Below are 7309 nucleotides of genomic sequence, written 5' to 3' on the forward strand. Positions count from 1 at the left end.
CTAACAGAAATGAGTTTTAAATTAGATGAAGACTGAGCCGGGCATGGTGGCGCACGCTTGTAATCCCTGCCCTTGGAGGCGGAGACAGGAGGATCACGCAGGTTTGAAGCCAGCCTCTCCGGCTTAAGAGACCCTGTTTCCAAATAAAAATATAAAATAGGTCTGGGAGTATAGCCTGGAGGTGGAAGGGTTCCATCCCCAGTACCACCAAAAAATTAAATTAAAAAATAAATTAGATGAAGACTAGATCAAAGCTATTATATTTCTTTAAATTTTGTGTCAATGTCTATAAATATTTCATTCTTATAATCAGAAAAGTATAATATTTTAGGTGCTTGTCAGAGAATTTAATCATGATCCCACTATGACTAAGACTAATATATGTTAAATTTTTCATAGTACGTATGTATAGGAAAAAACATAATGTATACAGAGTTTAATATTATACACAGTCTCAGTCATCCATTGGAGATCTTGGGATGTGTTCCTCATGAATAAGGGAGGATTACTGTTTAAGCTTTGGGGTCATGCTACTAGAGTTTGACTATGAACTCTTCTGTTCTTTACATATGTGATTGTGGCAAAACACTGAAGTGTTCTTTTCTCTGGCCTTATAATCTATAAAATGAGGATAAGAAAAATAATCTTCATTAGAGTTCTCATATTCAATGTGTTACGCATAAGTGCTGAGAAAGTCTCTGACACAGAGGAAGGACTGAAAACCCTTTATTATCACCAGAGACCTCCATTCCCAAAGCCAATTATGTTCATATTTCATAGACTTGTCTTCCATTATACCTTTACTTTGCAGTAAGGGTCACTGAAGAAATCCTATAAACTTGTTATTATGAGCAGGTAATGACATTATCTTCATTTTATAGTTGAGGAAGCAGATGCTTAGAGATTTCTGTAATTGGTCCAAGGCCCTTTTATAATAAGCACACGTACCCAGACCTGCATGATTCCAAGCCCTGCTATTAACCACGCGGTCATGTTCTACTTGGCCTGACCAACCTCCAACACGACAGAGCACAGGCTGGCTTGGCATGCACACACAAGGGATTGTTATCCTCCAGTTATAAGGTTCATGTTTATTTCCTCATGGCTTAATGATGCTGCTTGCTCTTCTGTTCAGGGTTAAAACACACATTTAGTGGTACTTTGGTAAACTAACATCAGTACAAACTTACTTTGGCAGAAAAAAAATCATTGCTGTTTTATTGTTGTCATCTCTGGCCCTGATAATTAATAATTGTGATGATGATGACACTCCTGTAATCTATGACCGGAAAGCCCCATGAAGGAACACTTAATTTTCTCCCTTGTGTTCAGGTAAAATTCAACAAAGTTTCCCTAGTCAAATAAGAATCTCTCTTGCTTTAAACATCTGTAGTGCTGAGTGACCCCATGTCTTGGCTATCCCAGGAGTTTCCTAGGATGGGACTACAATTGCCCAAACTGGAAAAGTCCTGGAAAAACTGGAGTGAGTTGGTCACATTATAAATGAACCCTAACCTTTCTTGCATGGCTTTTGCCTTCTATCTTTGCTGCAAACTGGGTGAAGGCAGAGACAGCTGTTTACCATTAAAACAAATAAACTAACCCTTGAAAATCTGAAGACTCTTATGCTGTCGTTCTCCTCACTGTTCCTCACAAGACCTTTACCAAGGACTCATTTCACCAGGTGGAGCACACGAGCACACGCTCTGCTCCCAGGGGATGCACTAGAGACAGGCTGTAAGAGCCCTGGAGGATTAAAGGAGGTGCTTCCATTTCCTTTCACCTTTGCCCATAGGCCCTGTTCCCCAACCCTTTAATTATCTATATTGATTTTCTTTGAACCTTGGGCAAATTCACCATATCCTTCTAATGGAGACCAGTACTGTGCACACAGCATTTAACTGTTAGGTGACTGCCATGCTACATAAAGATCCCACAGGAGGTCTGAGGACCCTGCTTTGACTTTTATGTTCACTTGTTTTGTCTGATTTGCAGCCATTTAAAGATATTCTTATACCATAACAGATTCCAGCTTGCCTTGAAACTTGTCCTAACACTGGCAAGAGGCTAGACTCCAGCTGATGATGACGGTGGCAGAACTGTCCATAAAACACTCCACTCTGTATTAATCCATGTGGTTTAAAATTTTTGAACCATACTTAATCTGGTGTTCACAAATAGATTTTTACAACAACAAAACAAAATGCACATATTCCATCATTTTAATCATCTCCCCTCTAATTTGCTATCTGCCTTATATTAAATTTCTTTTGAACTACTTTCTTTAGGGAAAAAAAAATCTGCCCTTGCCAATTTCTCTCTTACACATATTAGTTTAGGAATTCAAGCCCATGTCATTGTGACCTTGGTCCTTGATTGGAATCTTTTGGTCATTTGAACATAGAAAATATTTCTTAGGAACAGGTGTTTAGAAATATCCAGGGTACTCCAACAGCTTACTATGAGTTGACTTCATGCTTGTAGTTTAGCTGCTGGAAGTACTTAAACATATAGCATTTTGTTTTTGAAATATAGTAACATTTATGGTCTAGACACCACAGACAGCTGTTCAAATTCAATTCGCATTGGACCTGTTTCTGCCATATTTATTTAGCATGTCTAGCTAAACCTCTGAGTAATCTTGGCTTGAGTTTTTAAATAGGCATTAGAAAGTACCAAATGTTGATTTTCTTTTCTTTTACTACCGGCAATACTAATGAGAAACTTCTACGAAGTTTGGATATTAGCTTTACATAGCCTGTTTTCAAGTTTTTAAAAATTTCTTCTTCTTTGGCCAAAAAATGAGGGCAAATTAATTTAAAAAATGAATGTAAATAGAAGTTTACCATAAAATAACCTTTTTAAAAAATAATGATTTAGGTTTCTATCTTTTCTGTTGACCACATTGTACACTGTCACATTGGAAAACATAGCTGCTTTAATGTTTGGGGAAACTGTGTCATTTGAACTATAAAGATATATAAAATATGTTTTTTCTGTCCTACTCATTGATATATATTTGCATAAATTTTATTAGACCTGGCAATAGCATTAAAGTTAGATGTTTTCCTTACTCTGGGTTGCTGGCTCGTTTAACAAGAGAATAGTAAAAATTTGAATAACCATAAAATACTGACTTTCTGCATCATTTTTATTTAAGAATAATTATTTTATATTGGCTTTGAATAATTGATTTACATTTGTTTTTAAATCATTCAGAACTATCAAATTTTACATGTGTTCTAGAAAGGCTGTTTTGATGTTTGGATAAAGACTTGTAGTCACCACTTTTCCCTTAGCACGTAAGAGAGAGGTAGGAGCATCAGACTGTGGTTTTGTTTTGGAATAACTATTTGTATCTGGAATCCAGTAAGCATCTTCATTTTATGTCTCATATGCATTGAGGGGGGAAATATCCTGTCTCTGATGCCATTAGATTTTTCCCTTGTGGTTTTTACTCCCCACTGCAGGGGAAGCAGATAATTAATTCTGACTGCTATAATTAGTTCCACGCATCTGCGATCATGCTCCCATTCATTATTTTGAAACAAGGCATGACTTACATATGGTGAGATTTGTTCTTTCATTGGACAGTTCTGGGAATTTGACAGAAGCATCCACTCAGGTAACAACCACCACAGTCAAGAAAGAAAGTGGTTCCGCTGCCCACCTGTTGTTTTTTTAATTTTTATCTTTTTCCAGGTCTGAGAATGGAACCCAGGGACATTCGACCTCTAGCTACACCGCTGCCCTATATTTTATTCTTTTAATTTGAAACAGGATCTCACTAAGTTGTGAAGGGCCTTACTAAGTAGCTGAGGCTGTCTGCGAACTGAGATCCTCATCTCAGCCTCCCAAATGCTGGGATTACAAGTGTGCGCCACCACGCTCGGCTTCCCCCTGTTTATTTAGAAAGCGTAAATGAAATGAACTCCAGTGCATTAAACAGGCAGGTTTGATTCAGGTACATAAACAAGGACAAAGAAACCCAGGGGATTAATCTCTCTATTTTCTCATCATACTATTCTGTGGTCATGATAATAATGATGATGATGATGATAGTTACAAATCTCTGAGACTAGTTATATTCTATTTATTGTGCTTTATGTACATATTTATTTATGTAAATTTTATGTGCATTTCATTCAACTGTTTCAATAATGCAAGACCTATTACACATATTTTGTAGGTGAAAAACCTGAAATATAGGGAAGTGAAGTAACTTTCCTTTCATCACCTGGTCAGACAATGGCAGAAGGAGGGGTGTGTAACAAAATCTAGTGATTTAGTGTGTATTCTTACACCCGGATATTGTTCTGTCTGGTTTTTGGACCCGATCTTTCCTTCCTGTTCCTTACCCAATTCTTACTAACAATCAGTACAGCACTGAATTATGTTTAAACTGATATCATCACTAGGCATATTAATTAGTTGATTCAACATATATTTATTAGATATTAGATATGAACAATATACTAGGCACAGAATAAATGGCACTAAAAATAAGAGACAAAATCTACTGTGGACAATGACCAAAATAAATGGGTACAAAATATGGTACATAAATAGAAAACACATTACTAGGGTGAAGAAAAGCAGAAAAAGAGGGTAAGGAATGTTGAGAACATTTTTTTTTTTTTTTTTTGGTACGGGGGATGGAACCCAGGAGCATTCTACATCCGAGCTACACTCCCAGCCCTATTTTTTTATTCTTTATTTTGAAACAGGATCTCATTGAGTTGCAAAGGGCCTCGCTAAGTAGCTGAGGCTGTCTGGGAACCCAGATCATCCTGTCTTAGCCTTCCAAAGGCTGGGATTACAAGTGTGCGCCACCATGCCTGGCAGAACACGTTTTAATTTTTTTCATGTTGGTGATTAAAGTGCTGACATAATAGTTGAAGGAGGAGGTAGAGCAAAACCTTCAGACATTTGAGGGAAGATTATTCCAGGAATGGAAAGGTCCTGAAAGGTGTTCGTACTTGAGTTGCCAGATTAATAACAGCATAGTATAATATTTTGAAGCCTAAAAGTAGATTTAAATATTCTCACCACAAAGAAATAGTAAAGTGTGTGATGAAATATATATGCTAGTTAGCCTGATTTAAATGACTCCAGAATGTATACATATATTAGAACATCACATTATGCCGGGCATGGTGGCACACACTTGTAATCCTAGCATTTAGGACACAGAGACAGGAGGACCGCACAGGTTCAAATCCAGCCTCAGCTACTTAGTGAGGCTCTCAGCAACTTAGCAAGACCCTGTTTCCAAATAAAAAGCATAAAATAGGTCTGGGAGTATAGCCCGGGAGTAGAAAGCCCTTGAGTTCCATCTCCAGTACCACAAACAAACAAACAAAAATAACATCACATTATACCCTGTAAATGTGTGCAATTATTATTTGTGAAATAAAAATAAATAAAAAATTAAAGTTTGAAATAATAGAACTTTATCATAACATGTCAATGTTATCATACTTTACAGAATAACATTATAACCTTTCTTACTACTAGTTACTCCTCTACCATGTTGCTGTATCGCATACTACAGTCTTCCTAAAACACCACTTTCAGGAAGACTTCCTCCTTCTTCAAGAACCAAAGTCTATCATTAACTTGATATTCATGAACACACTTTGGTTGGATCCATTTCTTTTCTCTATTTTCCAATATTTTCTTCCATTCTAGTTAGGACAATTTTATCATAGTCTGCTTTATACACATCATAGTTCTTTTGTGTTCTCAATCTTTAACACATACTCGTTAACAGGAAAACATTTAAATATTTACAAGGCATGTGAACCTGCAATTTTTTTTTTTTTTTTGGCAGTACTGGGGTTTGAACCTAGGCATTCTACCACCAAGCTATACTCCTAGTCCTATTTTTATCCTTTATTTTGAAATAGGGTCTCACTAAGTTGTGGAGTACATCCCTATGTAGCCAAAGCTGGCCGCAAAGCTGCGATCTTCCTGTTTCAGGATCCCAAGTACTGGATCACGAGCTGGGTGTGTACCACCACACCCAGCTCGTGAGCCTTTATTTCCACGTGTGTCTCAGTGCGGGGTCTATGCCTGGCGCCTCTCACTGTTTCTCTGCCTCTTAGTGACTCCTCAACAATACTATCTCCTTGTAGGCTGAATGATTCTGTGATTAGAGAACTGTACCTATTGCAGCAATCTGTACTTGTGAAAATAAAGCCAGGACTTTATTAGCTAGTTTAAACAACAACAACATAGCGGGTAACATTTATTAAACACACTGTGCCTAGCCCTGTTTTTAACATTTTATCTATGCCACCGAAGGTCTGTGACATGACAAATACATTGGCCCAGGTACAGTAATGAGGAATTTGAAAGGCTATTGTAAAATTATAGGCTCTGAACACTATTATTGTTGCCAATTAGGACAAGTTATGTACCTAATCCAGTCTGTATCTAAATGCCATGCAGAATGAATGGATTATAAGCAACACTGCCATAGTGTCTTAGGTCTTTGCTATGGATCTTTCAGAAGTTTTATCAAAAGGCCTTAAATGCAACTGGGTGCCTGTGTTTCCAGCTACTGAACAGGCTGAGGTAGGAGAATCCACCCCACCTGGGCAAATTAGAGAGACCCTGTCTCAGAACAAAATTTACCAAAAGGCTGGGGATATATTTCAGAGGTAGAACATGCCTAAATTTAATTCCAGAACTAAAAAAATGACTCTTCAATACTTTTATGGACCTTTATGTACACCATCAGATAAAACTCTTAAAGAAAAGCAATGGAATAACGCCTAATGATAAACCTGAGACTTCTGAATTGCTGTGAATCCCTCACTTAATCCTTTGTAGAATAATATTTAACACATTGCAGATTTTCTAAGCGCACCATTGTATAAGCCATACTTCTTTATCTTGTTTATAGGCAAAAAGAACCTTATTCAATGTCTTGCTGAAATCCATATACAATATATTTGTATTTCCATAACCTACCAGCTTAATTTATTTAGGAAAAAATAAAACAGGAATTCGTATTTACCATGGAGCTGGAATAGTTTATAAGCAATTATAAACCATTGGTAAATAGACTGAATGGTTTACTAACAATTTGTCATGGTTTATTGGTGCTGACTCATGGTGAATATTATTTTCTTTCCTACATGCTTGTAAAATAAGGACTATGTTATATGACACACACTATGTTAAATTTTAGATGCTTGCATTAGTATCTCTTTCTTAAATCTTGGTAGGATCTATTTTTTGGGTAATTTCTGAAGTGGTTCCCTTTCTTCTCTTTCTTCTTTCTTTCTTTCTTTCTTTCTTT

The sequence above is a fragment of the Muscardinus avellanarius genome (genome assembly GCF_963383645.1).
Source record: "Muscardinus avellanarius genome assembly, chromosome: 2".
NCBI classification, from domain to species: domain Eukaryota; kingdom Metazoa; phylum Chordata; class Mammalia; order Rodentia; family Gliridae; genus Muscardinus; species Muscardinus avellanarius.